Here is a 20,825-nt window from a genome sequence, read left to right as displayed (position 1 = left end):
TCTCTCCAGTACTTGTATTGGTTTGGCCTTCCCCTTTCCATCCCTGTTTGAGGTTTCTGTCTCTATCACAGCAGGTGACGCAAGGGTATGTGAGAAAGAGGAGCAGAATTCTCAGCAGGAAAATGTTGAGCAAGTGGATAAACACAGAGCATTATCGCAAAGATCGAAAAGGAATGTGTCCTGGAGTCATAAGCAGGAAAAATCCCATGATATTCAGCATAGACCAGAAGGAGAGCAGGGAAACCAGCCAGGGGAGAAAGTGGGTAAATGTATTTCCTGTCAGGAAACTCAGAAGGACCTCAAGGAAACCACAACACAACAGGAAATCCTCAGCGGAAAGAGAAAAAATACATGCAGTGAGTTTGGGGAAAACATATGTGATTACTCCATCCTTATAAAGCATCAGAGAATCCACACAGGGGAGAGGCCCTATGAATGCAGTGAGTGTGGAAAATGCTTCACTAGCAGTTCACCCCTTATTAGGCATCAGAGAATCCACACAGGGGAGAGGCCCTATGAATGCACTGAGTGTGGAAAATGCTTCACTAGCAGCTCAGGCCTTTATCAACATCAGAGAATCCACACAGGGGAGAGGCCCTATGAATGCAGTGAGTGTGGGAAAACCTTCAGTCGCAGCTCAAACCTTCTTACCCATCAGAGAATCCACACAGGGGAGAGGCCCTATGAATGCAGTGAGTGTGGGAAATGCTTCAGTGACAGATCAGCCTTTTCTCAACATCAGAGAATCCACACAGGGGAGAGGCCTTATGAATGCAGTGAGTGTGGGGAAAAATTCAATCGCAGCTCAGTCCTTATTAGACATCAGAGAATCCACACAGGGAAGAGGCCCTATGAATGCAGTGAGTGTGGGAAAACCTTCACTAGCAGCTCAAGCCTTTCTAAACATCAGAAAATCCGCACCGGTGGGAGACCCTATAAATGCAGTGAGTGCGGGAAAACCTTCTGTGGGCACTTAGCCCATGTTATTCATCAGAGAATCTGCAAGGGAAATCAACAACATAAACACCTCTAGGGCTATCAATACTTTTTTTTTCTCTAATAATTTTCCTGATTCCCACATAGTAACTTTTACAGCTGTTTGAACTGTTTGCAGCATGGTTATCCCTCAGTTTGACCAGATGAGGGGCCTATTTTTGCCTTTTGCAGTTTGCCCTGTTTTGAGGTGGACCCATTTGTCCTTTCTATCAACTCCATTATCCCATGAGTAATTCTAGTGTGTCCTTCCTATCAGGAACCAGGGAGCATCACATTTATACTATTCTTCCTATTTCAAAGTTATTGTTAGTCACCAGTGATACAGATTGTATCATTGCCACTTGTTCTCAGGTTGCTCTGGGTTGTGCTAAAGAGCAGATATAATGGGAATTTTTCAAATTATATTTAAATGAAGAGGAGCAGGGGCAGGAAAAAAAAGTGTAATTTCAGCCTTTGTGACACTGGAAGGAGATGGGGAGACGCAAAGATTCCCTCCTTCCCCATCACTGCAGAACTGTTACCTTTTGTCTGAGCCATGCAGAGGTTATCATCATCACATTCTATCCATCCACTTCTCAAAGTGTCCTGTGAGGAACAGTTCTTAGCTGTCTGTGCTTGGAGATGATGCTTTGACTTCTTTAATCCTTTATCAGAGTCGCTCTGACTGGAGATGAAAGTGTCAAAACCTGGAAGGGGAATTCAAATGGATCCCAAACACAGTGTGCTCATTGGCAGTTTAAATCCCAGGTTCCATCTATTGGTAAAGCCACTTCTGGCAAGGTGTGAGTGGTTTTGTCCCCCATTATGGCAATGCTCGGATACTAAACATTTTGTAAATAACATAACTGGCTATTGAGACAGTGCTGAGTGAAGTATGTTTGAATGGATCAGAGGAGAATGTGATGGGAGAATCTCTTGTCCTGATTCTGAATAATCAGATGTAACCTGCTCTGGAATTTCACTTCACACTTTCATTGCCATGTATCAGAGGGGTAGCCGTGTTAGTCTGGTTCTGTAGAAGCAGCAAAGAATCCTGTGGCACCTTATAGACTAACAGATGTTTTGCAGCATGAGCTTTCGTGGGTGAATACCCACTTCTTCGGATGCAAGTGAAGAAGAAGTGGATATTCACCCATGAAAGCTCATGCTGCAAAACGTCTGTTAGTCTATAAGGTGCCACAGGATTCTTTGCTGCTTTCATTGCCATGTATTCTAGCTCTCTGTGATATGGGTTTCTATCTTTCCTGAAGGCTGTTTGGTCACTCAATTGGATAGTAGTTCAGTTTGATAGGATGTAGTGCAGATTTATTGGAGAATTTAAGACAAATGACTATTTGCTAAAGTCATCATTTCTCACTTCAGCTTTGCTTTTTCCCCATCCCTGCATGATGTCATGGAGAAAGGTTGAAGTGCAGTTCTGTCAGCATTAGAGAACTCTCCAATTTACTGGACAGCTAACAAAGAAACAGCAGTGATTTAAAATCTCTACTCAGAAATGGTGAACAACAGCAGAACCCCAACTAACTGAAGAAAGTGCATATGAACACAGTGTAGTTCAATTGTTTAAGTCAATATTGTCCCAGATGTTCTGGGGAGAAAATTCCATGCTAAGTGATTTTTGAACTAGGCACAATGCCCATGTATTTGGTTCCAAAGCCTTTGTAACCCAGGCCCTACAGAAGATCTTTCCTAGCTAATCTTATTGTATCGGTGATGCTGCCCTTCATGATGCAGATGTTGAGGAAATAGAAGCGGAGTTTTGTTGAATTTATCCTTTGTAGGTGCTAAAAATGTATATCGAATCAAATCAGTTTTGGAAATCTAATAGCTGCAGAAAAATAGCTATTTTTGAATAGAAACTCCAGCTCTGGTCACTAATGAAGATTGTGATCCAGCCCTGTATCCAGTCCCTTGCCTGGAACTGTGCCACCAAATTAAAGAAAAGCTGGGCATGTTTTGGTAAGCCTCCATGTTTTGGTAAGCCTCACTAACACTGCTGAGATTTGGAGTGGTTTTGTAAAGGATTCTACTTTTAACCAAGGCCAAGGATTTGGAAAGAGCTGGGGCTGAAAGAGTCCACACCCAGTTCTTGGTTTCCACCCCAGTAAAGGAAGCTATGGTGACCAATGACCCAAGGAAAATTGTTTGTACAACTCCATTTCCTAGTTCAGTGTCACTGATTACAGTTCCAAAGGATGCCAGGTTACATTGAGAACAATCATCCTTCACCATTTGGATCCAAAGAGAGAGTGCTTCAAAGGACATTCCTTTCCCGTGGATCCCAAACTGGCTGCCTGATTGGGTAACAAGGACTTCAAGGCTGTAGAAATGATGGTAACCAATGAGGCAATGAATGTATCAGGCTCCAATTTCAGACTTCTGGATACTCGCATGTTGAGTTCTGATTCTATGGTTTTGTGTCTGATGCTATGGCTACACAATAAAGCTGATGTTGGTGCAGCTGCACCAATGTAGCTGCGCTGCTGTAGCGCTGCTATTACAGATGCTTTCAGCCTATGGGAGAGATTTCTCCCATCGGACTTGATTAGTCCAACCCTCGCAAGCGGCAGTGGCTCTTTTGGCAGGAGAAGTTCTGCTGCTGATGTATCGCTATCTACACAGGGGGTTAGGGCTGTGTAACTACATTGCTCAGTGGTGTGGATTTTTCACACATCTGAGTAATATAGTTAACCGATAAATGTCTTTAGTGTAGACCAGACAGTTCTCTCTTGTGTTTTATGCATTTACATCACTTCTCCTCTATCTTCTCTCACTTTGAAAGATTAAAAGTGTGACACGAGAGGTATTTTTCCTCATGATGCAAAGATTCCAACATAGGAGACCCCTTCCACCAACACATACTGTAGAAGATCCTGAGATATATGAACTCACAGAAGTGGTTGGGACAACCCACATCTTGAGCCAAGGTTCAGTTGTTGGCAATGGGCATTAGAAGAAAACTTAACATATATGATAAGAATTTGTGATCTTTGAATATGTTTTTATCATCTCTTAAAATGAGATTATTGGTGAAGTTATTGGTTAAAGAAGAAGAGACTAAATGTGTGATAATCTGAAGTATTTTGGAAAACTGAAAGTTGTTTTTTTTTTGTTTTGTTAGTCGTACAGGAAATGGTGGCTAATCTTGAATAGTTAATTTGATTTAATTTACCCCCTGTAGTGTAAGGAGTTCTGGTCAAAAACCTCACTCCAAAGGTTGGGGTGGGAAAATGTGTATGAGAAAGTGTGTATAAGAGAATATTGGCCCAGTATAGATTTTAGTATTTTGTGTTTTCAAATAGAATTTATTTTGTTTAGTTTCTAAGGGCTGGTCTACACTAAGGGGGAAAATCGATATAAGATACGCAACTTCAGCTACGTGAATAACGTAGCTGAAGTCGAAGTATCTTATATCAATAACTTACCCGTCCTCACGGCGCGGGATTGATGTCCGGGGCTCTCCATGTCGACTCCGCCACCGCCGTTCGCGGTGGTGGAGTTCCGGAATCGATAGAAGCACGTTCGGGGATCGATATATCGCGTCTAGATGAGACGCGATATATCGATCCCTGAAAAATCGATCGCTACCCGCCGATACGGCGCGTAGTGTAGACGTAGCCTCAGTCAATTTCTATTCAAAGGAAAGCTACTTGAGGTGACAAGTTGTATAAATTTTTACCAGCTTAGAATGTAAGGGTCACTGTCTTCCCCACTTCTCTAATTTGCAAAGGAAAGGCCTGACATCTGTCACAGGATGTGTCCAGCAGGTAGGACAGCTGCACTCATCAACCATCAATATAAAGAAAGACTGAAATCCATTGCCTTTCAGGTCAATAAGCCATCTAAAGCCTGGTCGATGTAGAAAAGCTGTGTTGGCATAGCCACATCTCTCAGGGGTGTGAAAAGTCCTCTCCACTGAGAGAAGTCGTTAATGTGACCTGAGCCCCAGTGTAGGCAGTGTTGGGTTGTCAGAAGAATATTTCCAGTGTTTGAAGTGTAGACACAGCCTTAACATCAATTCCAATTTTGACCCATCTCCCTATATGTGAGAAAGTTACTCGTATGGAGGGCTGAGCCAGCTGTCTGCTCACCTGGTTCCTCAACTGTAGCTACAACTCTTAGTGCCCATGAATGCAAAGACTGAGAGAAATGGAGAGTTCCAGCCATTGTCATTTTAGTATCTTATTGTTCCTCTCTCTGTTTTTTGTGATGGCTTTTCTGTTCTATCAGGGGGTGACTGTATAGCTCAGTGCATCTGTGACAAAAGCTCATTGGTGCCAATTGGCAAAGGGGTCACTGTTCTTCACAAGCAACTCCTGTGTCAGACCTGACAAACTCCCCACACCTAATACACTGCTTTTATGATAGTTATCCAGGAAGCATAGCAGTGAGATCTCTACTGAAAGCTTGTAAATTATTGATACTCCTACTCACTGCGAGAGGTGTGTCCAAGTCATAGTTAAGGGGTAATGTAAGTACATGGAAAATTATGCCCATATGGTATTGTTGTGAAAGTGAGTCACCCCAATCATAGGTCTTGGTGGGGACGGCCCATTCCAGTGGGAGGGAATTGGCACCTCTCCCTTGCTAGCCAGTTATGTGATGTATTGCTCCATTGTCAGCCTCTGCACCAACCCAGAAAAGCCAATGGAAAACCATCAACGACAAATTATAGACATCAAAACCCTGTGGAAGTGACAAGGACAATATGAGAATGAGGAGATTGTCCTTTCTGTGAATCTAAAGACAAAAGACTGATTCAGTTCATAACAGGGTGGAGAAAAACACTCTGGGTCCATTCACCAAGGAGATTCCTAATGACCGGTGGCGCTTCATGAAAGGCAGGGCTGTGGTGCCTAGGGACTAGCAATCAGTGAAATTGACTGAAGTGTGAGGTGAGACTCTACTTAGATAGGAAAGCTAACTATTAAAAAGTGTAGGTTGCATTTTCTGATTTTGTTTAGTTGGTAACAGTTGGTTTCCATCACTCACATTTGTTGGTTTAAATCTCTATCGGTTGTTAAATAAATTTCTGCTTGTTTGATAACTATACTCAAGTGCTGTGTGAGATACAGTAGCAGTGGTCCACAGTAAAACTAGTAACCTGGGATATACCATTGCTTTGGGCAGAGAGAATCTGGGATTTCTCTGAGTATCTGGTGATCCGGGCTGTACCCCAGAGGGGGATACATTGAAGGAACTCAGGGTGGCTGCTGTAGTTCAGAGGAGGGTCCTTGAGTGCCTGACGGATTGGGTGAGTTTGGTCACTAACATCCAGCTGCCAAATGCAAAACTCCCTCTTCCTAGTGGAAGGTGGCAACAAGGAAACTCGCAGCCCTCAGCTCCCTGAGAAGGGTCACAATATGTCTCTATGTTGATTCACCTGTCAAATTCACACAGGGAAAGCTCCCTATAGCATAACACTCTGCCATATGAAATCATGGAACATGTGCTCTTCACTCTGTGAAAGCATGTAAAGAATCCAAGCGCTGGAGGACAGGGTTTGGGTCCAGAGTGACCTAGACAAATTGGAGGATTGGGCCAAAAGAAATCTGAGGAGGTTCAACAAGGAGAAGTGCAGAGTCCTGCACTTAGGAAGGAAGAATCCCCTGCACTGCTACAGCCTGGGGACCGACTGGCTAAGCAGCAGTTCTTCAGAAAAGGACCTGGGGATTACAGTGGATGAGAAGCTGGATATGAGTCAACAGCACCCTTGTTGCCAAGAAGGCTAACAGCAGATTGGGCTGCGTTAGTAGAAGCATTGCCAGCAGATTGAGGGAAGTGTGTTCATTTCAAACCTGCAGCTTATTCATTTCATTTGGTGACCCCTCCTAGTTCTTGTGTTATGAGAAGGAGTAAATAATACTCCCTTCCTTGGTCCTTTAGAAGATATTATGTGACCTCCTCCCCCTTGTTGTATCCATGTTGGTCCCAGGACATGAGAGACAACACCGCAAACAACAAGGTTCAAAGTCAATGCACATGGGAGAAGCACCTTGTGTTTCATTCCTTATGTCCTAGTCCCATCGTGTGGCCATTTCCTTTTCTTCCTTTCTGTTAAAAGCGTTGGTGTTTTGCACAGAAACATTTTTCCCCAGGAGCGACTCAGGAGTGAGGGCTGCATTCCTGTACCAAACAGTCACTAGAAGGGGGCAGACAAAGGCCTTTAGGATGAGGCGTCCGTCACTGTCAAAAAATCATCTCCCTCCTGTGGTTCCGCGGGCAGCAGGAGCAGCCGCAGCTCGGTGGCCCCTGGCAGCACTCCTGGGGTGGCTGGAGCAGCAGCAGGCCCCCTGGGGCTCCCCCCCCCCCCGCCGGGGCAGCAGCTGGAGTGGCAGCAGGTTGTTAGGGCTTCTCCCCTGGTAGCTGGTGCTCATTATCCATCAAGTAAATCAAAACACTTCCCCCTGCAAGTGGATTTAGCCCAGGACCCTGAGAGTCAGCAGCTCTTACACCCCTCATTGAGCTCTCTGGTCAGGTGTCCTAGCGCCGGAAGCCTCCTGTTTAGATCCTCAAATAGCATTTTTGCACCGGGGGGGGCTGAACTTTTGGACTGGACATTGTAGCTCCACTGTTATTTTATTGAATTGCTTCAAAACAGCAAGTCAAGAAAGTCTCCTAAGGGCCAGGCTCTCTGCCATGGAAACAGCTGCCCCAGCTCTCCAGGAGTCTGTGCGTTCCACCCAACAAAGTACAAACCTGCTCTGCACTGAAGGGGGGTCAGACAGTGACGGTAACACAAATCTTCCGACTATTAACCCAAGTCCCTTCCTTTCTTTAACCCAGGACGTGCCAGTCAGCTGGTAGCCATGGTGTTATCTTCATCTTAAAATACCTCTCAGGACATTGAACAGAGGAAGTGAAACCCCCTCCCCCAAATGGCTCCCTGTTGAGGCGTTGTACCGTACCTGCCCCTGGAGACTGTCTGGTTTTATATCCTTAGAGTTTTTTCTCTTCAAACCCCTTATCCCAATCTCTGGGCCACCTCCGCATTTCAGAGTTTAGAATTTACTCTCATCACCCTTGTATGGCACTTTCCATGTGAATTAGACAAAGTGAGTGGGGGAAGCTCCATGGCTAATGAAAACCGATGCTTTGGGTGAGGCCTGAGCTCATAACCCCAGCAGTGTGCCTCCCTCACTAGCCAGGTGTACCCCTGTAGATGCTTCATAGACAAACTTGGGAAGTAGGGTAGTTACCTGGGTCTGTGATTAACCACTTTTGTGACCTAATTGAGAGGCTGATGGTTCAAACCCAGGTGAAGACAGAAGTAGGTTTTTTTTTTAGTGATGAGACTCCAGTACATTTTAACAGGTAGTAAAACGCCTCAATTCTGGTCTAGCCTCATTGGGCAAGCATAAGCAGCCCTTTTGCCAGATGCATTGGTGGTATAGTGGTGAGCATAGCTGCCTTCCAAGTAATTAACCTGGGTTCAATTCCCAGCCAATGCAGAGATATGATGTTTTCGCTGCTGGGAATTGGTTTAATTTCAGTCACATTGTATCAGTTTAGCAATGGAAGGAGAGAATCAATGTGCTGCAGGTCATTAAACACCCAGTGGAGAAAGAAAGGGGCAGGACTATACAATGAGCAGGTGGAGTCATCCTGGTATTACAATATTTGGTTTATTTTTTATTTTTTTCCCTTTACTTCCCTCTCCCTTTTAGACTCAGAGCCTTTATGGTCAGACAGAACCAGTGTGATCATCTAGTCTGACCTGCTGCACCTTGCAGGCCAAAAGACCCCACCCACCCACTCCTGTAATAGACGCGGGAGGGGAGGCAGCTCTGTGCACTCCCCCTACCCCAGGCAGCGCATGGAAGCCCTCTGCTCCCCTCCCTCCATGGGTGTGCAGAGATGTGCCAGCAGCACTGAGGTGGCTCCCTGCCCACTCTGCCTCCGTCCCTCCGTGCCACTCCCAGAAATGGCCGACATGTCCCAGCATCCCCTGGGGCGGGGGGAGTGTCTCCATGCGCTGCCCCTGCCCCAAGTACCAACTCTGCAGCTCCTATTGGCCAGGAACTGCAGCCAATGGGAGCTCTGGGGGCGGCGCCTGCAGGCAGCAGCACACAGAGACCCCTTGGCCCCGCCCACCTAGGAGCTGCTGCCGCAGGGTTGTGTGTACCAGGCACTTTGGGAGCTGCAGTGCCCGGGGTAAGCGCCACCCCTCCTGCACCCCAAACCCCGCCCCCAGCACAGAGCCAGCACCCTGCTCCCAAATTTCCTCCCAGAGCTTTGCTTGTCTTCCTTTCACCCAGAACCATCCTTCTTCAAAATTGGGTCAGTAAGTGTAGGGAGGACTAATGACCCACCAGAGTTTGGCAGAAAGCAGCACATTTGTTATAATGACAGCTAAGCTCAAAAGAAGAAACGGTGGACGGGAGGGGGGGGTGTCACACTCGCACTCGCATACTCACACTCCCAGGACAGGCACGGCACTGGAGATGTCAGGATTCTGCAAGGTAAGTGTCCCACAGGGCAGCTATGGACGGTGCAATGAAGGTAAGTCTTCCTGAGGCACAATGAAATACAACGCAGAGAACCACTGGCCAGGCGGTCCGGGCAAAGGGCATTCACTGGACGTACAAGCTTGTGAGTGCTCTCCTGAGCACAGGGCCCCTTCCCCTTTTAAGGGCCTGCACCTCATGGCCTGTGACTAGAGATGACTTGGCTGCATCTGGCTGGTCACACTCCACCTTGGTCAGTGTCCATGCTCTGGGTGTGTGATCGCTGCCTAATTAGCGTCCGAGACACCTTGTCTACCTGGAAGCTCTTCTGCTCTTCAACCAGCCCATTCATCCCACGAGCATTCCAGGAGGGAGCGGGAGGGGAAAAGCCACTTCACAGGCATTCAGAGAGGGAGAGGAGACAAAAGTGGGAGCAGGGGAAGTATAACAGACCTTCTGAGCATAGAAATCACTGCTGCTCCTATAACAGCAGGGACAGGCCAGGAGGAGCTGGGAAAAGTAAGCCAGCATATTTCTGCCTGGTTTTAAACCAAGGACCTTTTGTGCATTAGGCAAACATGATAACCACTACACTACGGAAACATTGTTCCAATGCTCTGCCCCTTCCTTCATAAGGACATAAGAATGGCCATACTGGGTCAAACCAAAGGTCCATCCAACCCCACATCCTATCTGCTAACAGCCGCCAATGCCAGGTGCCCCATACGGAGTGAACCTAACAGGTAATGATCAAGTCATCTCTCTCCTGCCATCCATCTCCACCCTCTGACAAACAGAGGCTAGGGACACCATTCCTTACCCATCCTGGCTAATAGCCATTCATGGACTTAACCTCCATTCATTTATCTGCAAAAAGAACAAGGAGTACTTGTGGCACCTTAGAGACTAACAAATTTATTTGAGCATAAGCTTTCCTGGGCTAAAACCAACTTCACTGGATGCATGCAGTGGAAAATACAGCAGAAAGATAGATATAGATATATTACACACAGAACATGAAAAATTGGGTGTTGCCATACACACTATAACGAGAGTGATCAGTTAAGGTGAGCTATTAGCAGCAGGAGAAAAAACCCTTTTGTAGTGGCTTTCATGGCCTTTGAGAAAGCAAGACAGAGCCTTGGAAGACCTAGCAGGGTTTGTGGCACAGGAATTGTTCTCAGATTCCACTGAGACTTCACCTCAGATTGCAGGATTCAAAGTCCTGAGTGCTGGCCCTTACACCATGGGACCAGCACAGCACCTGTTGATTACTGTAGACTTCCAGCAGGGAGGACTCTGTGGGCAGGGGTAGCTCTAGGCATTTTGCCGCCCCAAGCACGGCAGGCAGGTTGCCTTCGGCGGCTTGCCTGCGGGAGGTCCGCCGAAGTCACAGGACCAGTAGACCCTTCGCAGGCATGCCGCCGAAGGCAGCCTTCCTGCCACCCTCGCGGCGACCGGCAGAGCACCCCCCGCGGCTTGCTGTCCCAAGCAAGCGCTTCGCGTGCTGGGGCCTGGAGCCGCCCTTGTTTGTCGGGACAATTTTTTCTGGCAGGGAGGACTCAGTGGGAACATGCCTCTCTGGCCAGCCCTGCATTTGCTCAAAAAGTCAGCACCCAGCACTTTGCTGCAGGCCCAGAGGCCTTTCTTCCTCCAGACTGAGAGGCCAGTGGACAGGTGAGGCAGTAGCACCTTCAGTCCGAGGCAGTAAAGGGCCCTTCCTAGGAAAGGCCATGTCCTGAAAAGGAAAGACTAAAGTCAAGGAAAGTCCTTCTGAAACTCTTTAGGGGTGTTGCAAAGGGAAAGTGTTTCTTTGTCCAATCAGGGACTTGAACCCTGGACCTTCAGATTAAAAGTCTGAAGCTCTACCAACTGAGCTAGCCAGCCTCACATGTAAAAGATTGGCAAATTTTGTACAGAACAGAAACTAGTCAAGAAAAATTAGGGCAGGAAACAATACAGAAAACCTGCTACTCTCACTCTCTTAGCAGTCCTAGCCCCAGCCTGCTCCTCCATCTGGTGCCTTGAGGCCGTATTCTTTTTTTTGTTAAATATCAAATCCAGGAGAAAACACAGATATACAAAACAAAACGAAATCACAAACAGAAATGTCATTGGAAATACAGAAATAAAAAAGGAAAATGCAATTCCCATCACTTTATCATGTCTGGGCCATTCCTGTATCGAGAGCACCTGCGAAGGTCCCTGTGTGCTTACGAGAAACCTGGAGGAATTCATACCACAGCCTGAACATGAAACTCAACTGCTCCCAGGTGCCGCAGGAAAACCCTTTCCCTGCTGTGACGTTGCACTCCATAGGATTTTATGAAAATATACTAATGAGTGTGAATATAAAGTGACTGGACTATGCTTCATGCAAAAGGTCTCTTGTAAGGTATCATTACAAAGCTTATAATCTACTGTGTGTGTTAATCCTATTTGTATGAACCGATCATTCTTGGATCTGAAATTAGAAATATGAACTATAACTCTGAGGTCCTGTTGTAATGATGCAAATTGTGGGCCATTAATAGTGGTTTGGACTCTTGATGGCTCCCATTGACCAGGACAATAGACTATAGATGGCTCTGTCCTGCACCATTTAATTTGGTCTTATTAAAATGTAACTAGCATGTTACACGTGTGTTTTTAAAGGTGGCTTCCCCAAGCAACCCCAAGTTGTTCTTCCCACAGCTGCACACTCTCCTGCATCCCAACCTCCTGACTGAGCCCAGACCCTGCACCCAAACTCTCTCCCAGAGCCCAGCCCCTCTCCCTCCCTCAGCAAACTCCACCCCAGAGCCTTAGGCAGGTGTGTGTGGGGTGTGGGGCAGACTTGGTCTCATTCTGGGCACCACCAAAAATTATACAAACCTGCCTCCCCTGTCCAGCCCAACCTTCTGCTGACGCACCTCAGCCCAAACCCGTGCAGGGTTTGAAGCTTCCATTGCTTAAATTCCAGGACATTGAGGGATTTCAGCTCCCCTTTGCCCAGAGGGAACCTTCACCCCACTCCCAACCAGGTTCTTGGCCATGGGATCACTGTAGGGGGGCCTGGGTCCCGCTGGGTCTTTTCTCTCTCTGTGACAGGCCAGGGTGCAATAACTGGGGCATCTGAGCACCCAGGACCTTCTCTGAGCCCTCCCCTGAGACCTGCCCTGCCCCCACCTCTCTGCCCCTCCCCTGAGACCTCCCCCTGCCCATCGCCCACACCTCTCTGCCCCCTCCCCTGAAACTCACCCTGCCCATCGCCCCCACCTCTCTGAGCCCTCCCCAGAGACCCACCCTGCCCACCTCTTTCTTTGGTCATCTGTTGTTATTCCTTGAAACATCAAGGATGGAATAAAAAGCTGAGTTTACTCCAGGGTGAGGAAAGAAAGGAGTCACCAACCCACTGGCAAAGCTCAGTGCCCCAGAGAAAACCTGCCCCCTGCTATCACAATCACTGATGTACTGGCGATATGACGGGAAAGGGACTGTCTGAATGATCAAGGCAGGAAATGGACAACAAGCTACAGCAACGTCATTAACCACAAACGCACTATCCTCATGCTCCAGCCAGAAGGGAAAGGAGCAGGAATTCTTGCTATTCAGCCATGGACACACTTACACAAGGGCACAGCAGTGAGTGTGTTGTGGAAGCTGGTCTGAAGAAACAACTGGAATTGATCACTCAGTGAGAACAGAACTAGAGTGCAGTGAGAGCCCAACATCAAGTAAGTAGTTGTGGCCGAGTGGTTAAGGCGATGGACTAGAAATCCATTGGGGTCTCCCTGCGTAGGTTCAAATCCTGCCAACTACGGAGAAAGTTGTGGTTCTTTAGTTTCAATGGAGCTGGGTCTTGTCTCACTCTTCAGTTATGTCTACATGAAAGAATAATGTGGCTTAAGTTAAAGTGTTTTAATTGAACAGCTGTTGCATGTCCACCCTATTCCCCTGTGTCACCAGAGCACATCCATGCTAGCATCTCTTGGATTGCCACAGAGAGCAGTGCACTGTGGGTAGCTATCCCACTGTGCAACGGGCTGCAGGGTGCTTTGGGAAGGGTTTGCAATGCCTCACGGGCTGGTACAGCATCACATGATGCGGGTTTCTATCCCATTGTTCCATGGGCATCTTACTAGATTGCCAGCTGCCTTCCAACTGCAATGTGTGTGATAGGGTAGAGAGCATGTGTGTGTGCTTGGTGGGGGAGAGACAGTGTGCGCCTTGTGGAAGAGTGAGTGTGTCGCACACTGTCTCTAAGTTCAGACAGCTGCTGGAAGGAACCAGTCGTGAGGCAGGGGACAGCCCTGACATCAGCTCCCCTTCTCTCACTGGCTCAGCTCAGCACAGCACTCTCTGTCACACACACACACACACACACACTGCTGCCTGCTTAGCTCTGTGTCAGGGGTGCTGGAACAGGGGGTTTAGAGGGCCATGGCCCCACCACTCTTTACTGGCTGTTAGGACAAATGATGGAGCGGAGGGAGGGTGCAGTCTTGGGGAAGAGGCGTCTGTGGGTGTGGCCTCGGGGGGAGAGGTGCTGTGAGTGGGGGTCCTTAGGGAAGGAGGTGTCATGGAGGTGCCACAGTTTGGACAATGGTGCCCCCCCCCCCACTGTAAGGAAGCTTCTGCCGCCCCTGCTCTGTGTTGGCAGAGTGGGAGAGAGCAGCATCCACGGCAGTGATTTGCTCCCTGGGGCTCCGGCAGGGGGGCTCGGGAAGTGATTTAAAGGGCCAGGGGCTCCGGCCACTACAGGGAGCCCTGGGCCCTTTAAATCACCAGCCTGGGGAAGCCGGGCCGGGCTGGCACAGCATATCGGCTCTTGCCGGTACCCCATACCAGAACATACCGGCTTACTTTCACCTCCGGAAGGTCCTCACATGGATCAATAACTGGTTAAAAGACAAGAAACAAAGGGTAGGAATAAATGGTCAGTTTTCAGGATGGAAACAGGTAACTAGTGGTGTCTGTATTGGGACCAGTACTAGTCAGCATATTCATAAACAACCTGCTAAACAGTGAGCTGACAAAATTTGCAGATGATCCAAAACTACCGGCTTGCTGCCTAGAACGAACGCTCCTTGAGTGGGGTGATCCACAGGGAATCATAGAATCATAGAACTTAAGATCAGAAGGGACCATTATGATCTAGTCTAACCTCCCGCAAGATGCAGGCCACAAAAGCTAACCCACCCACTCCTGAAATAATTCTCTCCCTTGACTCAGCTGTTGAAGTTCCCAAATCCTGATTTAAAGACTTCAAGTAGCAGATAATCCTCCAGCAAGCAACCCCTGCCCCATGCTGCGGAGGAAGGCGAAAAACCTCCAGGGTCTCTGCCAATCTACACTGGAGGAAAATTCCTTCCAGACCCCAAATATGGTGATCAGCTGAACCCCGAGCATGCGGGCAAGACTCTCCAGCCAGACACTCAGGAAAAAGACTTTCAATATCCCAACATTGACCCTTGGTACTAATTACCAGTGGTTGCACGTTACTGACCTATTGACTAAATCACGTTCTCCTATCAAACCATTCCCTCCATAAACTTATCAAGCTTAATCTTAAAGCCAGAGAGGTCCTTCGCCCCCACTGTTTCCCTCGGTAGGCTGTTCCAGAATTTCACTCCTCTGATGGTTAGAAACCTTCGTCTAGTTTCAAGCCTAAACTTCCCGACTGCCAATTTATATCCATTTGTTCTTGAGGGAGTAGCTCAAACCTCCAAAGTGCCTGGCCAGGGGCAGGACATTGGCCCAGCAAGGGAGGGGTGTGGCAGTGACATCACAAAGGCCTTTTGCAGGACCTCAGACTATTGGTCAAAGGTGGGGGGGGGAGGTGGTGACCTCACAGAGAGATGCTGACATCAGCCAGGCAGGACAGGGGCGAGGGGCCAGGGACACCTCAGAGACCCCTGTGGCTTTGCTTCAGCAAGTCTCCTTCTCCAGGTCTCTCTTTGAGGACTGAGAGAGTATTCGGGTTCACGGACATGAGCACCAGGAGGAACCTCTTTTTAGTTTTCTCCTTCCCTTTTAGTGATTTTACTAGAAAACAGCCGTCCCTGTTTAGAAGGTAAGAGCCTCCTTGAGGTTTGAAACCTGTTCAGTCTGATCCATCTGGTGACAGTTGAATTCTAGGCATGGAAAACATGAGCTTAAGGAGGCAGAATTTTATTCTGCAACTGGGATTTTGTCCCTCAGAATCACTGGGGACATTAGGGTTTGTCCTTTTTGTTTCACCTTTTCCTCCATCCATCCCTCTCTCCTTTCTCTTTCTCTTGCTTCTTTTGTCCTTTCACCAGTTCCCCTCCCAACACCAGGAGAGAGAGAGAGAGAGAGAGAGAGAGAGAGAGAGAGAGAGTGTGTGTGTGTGTGTGTGTGTGTGTGTGTGTGTGTGTGTGTGTGTGTGGCAGGGGAGTTCTCGGCAGCTCCCACTGTGGGAGGTCCACCAAAAATGTGGGGCTGAAACAGTGATCCCCAACAGTGACCTGGACCATCCTTTGGGCTCTCTGGTGAGAACCCTCAGCCTCCCGTCCTCAGTCTCTACCCTGATTGGCTGAGCAGCGGGTTATTGACAGGAAGGAGACTCAGGTCCTTGTTGTTCTCTTTTAAGACCAAGTAAATAAGTCAGAACCAGTCATATGTTTGATTAATTTTGCTGCTTCTCTGCATTAATTGTCTCTGAGCAGTTCATGATTCTCTCTAACATTGCAGTTCTCCTCAAATACTTGCTGAAACTGTGCACTGCTGTTGGTCTGGAGCTCATGTGAGAGCACTTTATTCAGGTCATTCAATGTGTGAAATTCAAGATCTGATGGTTAGTTTAAAAATCAGGAAAAAGGAAGGAGAAAACTCGAAAGAGGTTCCTCCTGGCGCTCACGTCCGTGAACCCGAATAATCGCTCAGTCCTCAAAGAGAGACCTGGAGAAGGAGACTTGCTGAAGCAAAGCCACAGGGGTTTCTGAGGTTTCCCTGGCCCCTCGCCCCTGTCCTGCCTGGCTGATGTCAGCATCTCTCTGTGAGGTCACCACCTCCCCACCACCTTTGACCAATAGTCTGGCTCCGCTTGCTGCAGCTCTTCTCCCAGCACAGATCTGCTCCCTGGGCAGCTTCTACGGCTCGTGCTGCTGCGGCTCGGCTCCCAGCACAGATCTGCTCTGGTTCTCCCCGGCTGGTGCAGCTCTGCTCCCCGGCTCTTCTCGGGCTCCTGCTCTCTCCTTAGCTCCGCCCCACTCTGGCCCAGGCAGCTCCAGCTCCCACGGAGGATGGGACCCCCTGGCCTGGTGACTCCCTCATTACACTGCCTGGCCTGTCAGTGCGGCTAACTTGGAGCTTTGGCCTCTCCCCATTGCCCAGGGGACTGTCAGTCTCAGGGTCCTGATTTCCCATTGGCCCTTCCCCCTTCTATTGGGACTGGGAACTAGCCAACCAAAAACCCCACTAAGTTTTAGTAAGGGGCCAACAGTCCCTTACTTGAGCCGGCCCTGTGAGAGTCACCAATGTCCAGAAACAGCAGCATGAGCTGATCCCATGGTGTAACGGGCAGCACTCAGGACTCTGACTCCTGCAATCTGAGTTCAAATCTCAGTGGGACCTTGTGTTGGCTTGTGGTAAAGCCCTGGAGCTCACAGTGCTCAACTTCCCTGTTTCCAGTTGTGCAAGAACAAATCTTTCCCCTCCTGCTGGGTGACTTGCCCACTAGGGTTGAGGCTCTAAAACTTGTTTCCCTGGTTGCTGATTCCTGTGGTTTGACCAGATGCTTGGGATTCTCACAGCTTCACCTGATGCCCACAAGTTTGGCCATTTTACTTGCAGCCACATGTTACCTCTTGTCCACATGGCACGTGAAGGAAGGCGTGTCAGGGCTAGGCAGGAGGGAGGCTGGAGCCCAGCACACCTCTCCTCCTTTGGGCACCTAGAGCAGAGGCGGCTGGTGCTGACAGCTCCAAGGGAAGGCTTAAAAGCTACAGAGCAACCGAGGTCAGGACCAGAGGAGGGGAGAACCAGCAGACGGCCACAAAGACACCCGGCCAGCCTGCTCCCTGCCATGCCAAACCCCCACTGAAGACATTAATCCACTTGCTGATCAGGAGGAAAACCTGTCAAAATCTGTGTGCGAGGAGAACTCGCTTGGCTTGGAAGGAGCGAGGAAAAAGAGCGAGTGAAAAAAATAACCAGCGAGAGAGAGAGCGAAAAGAACGTGAAAGGCAGAGAAAGAAATAAGGGAGAGAAAAAAACATTAGAAAAAGAAGGAAAGAAAGGAAGAGCATGGAAGGTAGAGGGGAAAAAAGAAAGCAAGAACATACAAGCTAGAGAAGGAAAGGAATGAAAAAGAACGGATGAACCACCTGCGCTAGTTGAAGCTGGAATGGGAGAGTCAGAGAAAGGACAGACTGACCCGTTAAGTAAGGTTGCACCCCAGATTCTCCATGTTGGGGGCACAGGCCTCCTATTTCCATCCTGGCCATGCTTGGGGGGATAATCCATAGGTGCCTATTGGCACCCCCATGCTCCGAGGAGGGGACAAGCCCCCTGATACCCTCCCCTCGGGACACGGGCTCTCCCCAATCCCGACCCTCTTCCCACACGCTCCTGGGAATGGGGGGAAGGTGGGGGGAAGGCGTGTGCTGAGCAGCACCGTGGGGGTCTCTCTCTGGGGCGAAGGAAGAGGATATTTTTAGTACCAGAAGGAAAGAGCAGGGGGCGGGGGCGTTTGTGGAGCCAGGGCGCACACCAGAGAGAGGAAGTGAACACAGCCCAACATGAGCCCAGTGCCAGTTGGAGCCGAGACACTCGTACCTGGAGGACCATCTCCAGAACCTACCTTGATGGTGCCATCCATCACCGCTCCCACACTGAGCTCCCCACCTAGACATCCCTGGACGAGGTGAGGTGATGCATTGGCAAAGGGGGTGGTTTGAGCAGGGTTCTGTGTGTGTGTGTGTGTGTGTGTGTGTGTGTGTGTATCTAATTTTGGGAAGTGAAGTCACAAACTGCTGGGGCTGGTTTCCTATTGGTGTGACCGATTTTTGCAAAATTAGTGCCCATCTTCTTTTGGCACTAGGGCTTTCTGCGCTGCCGTTGACAAGGGCAGCGGCACAAGGGGCTCAGGGCAGAGAATCAGGGAGCCGGGGGGAGACAGGGTGCACGGGGGGTGTGTGTGTCACAAGGATAAGAATCACATTTAGCCCTTGCACGGCAATGGTGGTGCACTCACGCAGCTTCTAGTACCATGATTATTTATCTGCACAACAGCAGCACCTACAGAGACCGGGGCAGAATCAAGGCCCCCGTTGTGCCTGGGGCTGCACAGACACAGAGACAGTCCCTGCCCCAGCTGAGATCAGGCCCCGTTGGGCCAGGCGCCGCCCAGACACAGCGAGAGACAGGCCATGCCCCAGAGAGTTTACAGGCTCCACACCCAAAAAGTGGGAGGAGAAACAGAGGCCTAGTGTCACACAGCAGCACTGAGAGTAAAACCCAGGACTCCTGGCTCCTCCTGCTCTAACCACTAGACCCCACTCTGCTTCCAGAGTTGGGGACAGAACCCAGGAGTCCTGGCTCCCCAAAAGGGCAGGAGTGGGGTCTAGTGGTTAGAGGAAAGGAAGATGGGTGTCAGGACTCCTAGGTTCCAGTCCCAGCACTGGGGTTAGAGTGGAGTCTCGTACATTAGCACAGGTGAGGCTGGGAGCCAGGACTCCTGGGTTCTTCCCATACCCCCTGAACCATCTTGCACAGCAGGAGGGGGCTGGGCAGGAAGTGGTGATGGGGTGAAAACTACCAAGAAATGCAAATCCTGGAAGGAGCCTGTGCCAGGAACCAGGTGGTACAGAAACCACGGCCCCCATCCCATCTCTAACCCCCCCCCCTTGGCTGGCACTGGATCATGCCTCGTGTGCCCCCTGAATCCGCCCCCTGTGAGCCCTGGGGGGCAGGGAATAGCCATGGTGCTGGGCCCCCCATCCAACTGAAGTATTCAGTGTTGCATTGACCCAAGGTGTGTGCACAGAATGGGGATGGAGTGTGTGTGTGTGGGTGGATGGATGGGTGGATTGATTTCTGCATGTGTTTGTGTATGTGTGGTTTTCTGTAAGGGTTTTGTGTGGGGGGGTGTTATTACAGCTGTGGGTGTTGTGTTTGTGGCTGTGCAAGTGTGTGTGTTCATGTGGCTGGATTTGTGCATGTGTTTGCATCTGTTAGCAGTTGTGTTGATGTTGGCTGGATTTGTGCGGGTGTTTGTGTATATTAGCAAGTGTGTGTGTGTGTGGCTGGATTCATGCATGTGTTTGTGTATGCTTGCAAGCGTGCGTGTGTGTGTGTGTCTGTGTGTGCTCTGCTGCCCTCTTTCAGTGCAACAGCCGTTTCTCTGTATGTCACAGCCCCCATACCGTCAATCCCGGTGGTGATTTCCCCATCTTACAAGGGCTGGCTGGCCTGACCCTTCTCCCCTCTGCGCAGTGTGGCGGGGGCTGAATTTCACCCCCAGTGGGGCAGGAGGGCCCAGGTGCGGGGGGCTGGGCTCCGATGCACCTGGAGAGCAGCTCCGGTGAGGCAGGGTATGTGGTGTCCGTTCTGCGTTGCCTGGTGCTGGGCCATTGCACAATCCCCAGCCACGCCGCACAGCGCACCCTGAGAGGGGGCAGGGGGCCAAGCAGATGATCCAGCACAGGGGGAGAGGATGTGTGGTTGGGGGGAGGAAAACCCTTGGGCTGCACTGGGGGAATGCAGAGCAGGGGTGACACCCCAAAAACCTGCAGCAAAGGGATGGACAGGGGGGTGGGTGGATAGAAGAGGCAGCGGGACTAAAATCTAAAAGGGGAGTGTGGGGTCTAGTGGTCAGAGCGGGGCGGGGGGTTGCTGGTCAGAATTCCTGGGATCTATCTCCAGCCCTGGGAGGGGAGTGTGGTCCAGTGGTTAGCGTGTGTGTCGGGGGGGGGGGAGCCAGGACTCTCCCTGGCTCTGACTCTCTCTTGTGCAATCCCTCAGCAGTTACCCAACTCACCAGCGTGTGGGAGCGAGGGGCTGGGGCCGGGTTGTGACACAGCCCAGAGTCCCGTACTGCCCCTTTGTTACCCAACCGGGGCAGGGTGGGGGATGGCCTGGGAGACCCGCTAAGAAAGGCGCTTCTGGTGGGTCTGTGTGTGGGTCACGCTGCCCCCTGCTGGATAGACCCCTCTAGGTCAGAACCAGTCTCAGCCCGGGTCAGATCCTGGGAGCCAGTCTCCTCTGTCGCCACGGCCATGTCTATTAGTCTCCTGGAAAGGTCCATTCTCATTGGTAGATGTCCAGTGGCAGTGAGTTCCACAGGCCTCGGCACAGGCTGTGTGGGGCAGGAGGTCCTTGTGTTGGGAGCAGTGGGAGTGAACTGTGTGCGGTTGTGTCTCTGAGCACAATTGCGAA

The 20,825-nt window shown here is 49.7% G+C and overlaps 3 non-coding genes across 3 annotated transcripts; 2 read left to right on the top strand and 1 right to left on the bottom strand.

Moving 5' to 3' along the window:
* Positions 1–8,375: 8,375 nt before the first annotated feature.
* On the top strand, positions 8,376–8,447 carry TRNAG-UCC. Its single transcript has one exon. It is a non-coding gene; the product is annotated as a tRNA-Gly (tRNA).
* A 2,810-nt stretch (positions 8,448–11,257) lies between these two features.
* On the bottom strand, positions 11,258–11,330 carry TRNAK-UUU. Its single transcript has one exon. It is a non-coding gene; the product is annotated as a tRNA-Lys (tRNA).
* Positions 11,331–13,163: 1,833 nt separating this feature from the next.
* On the top strand, positions 13,164–13,245 carry TRNAS-AGA. Its single transcript has one exon. It is a non-coding gene; the product is annotated as a tRNA-Ser (tRNA).
* The last annotated feature ends 7,580 nt before the right edge of the window (positions 13,246–20,825 follow it).

The sequence above is a fragment of the Mauremys mutica genome, unplaced genomic scaffold, assembly GCF_020497125.1.
Source record: "Mauremys mutica isolate MM-2020 ecotype Southern unplaced genomic scaffold, ASM2049712v1 Super-Scaffold_100270, whole genome shotgun sequence".
Taxonomy (NCBI): domain Eukaryota; kingdom Metazoa; phylum Chordata; order Testudines; family Geoemydidae; genus Mauremys; species Mauremys mutica.
The sequence above is the reverse complement of the archived record's forward strand: the minus strand, read 5'-3'. Positions and strand labels throughout refer to the sequence as shown.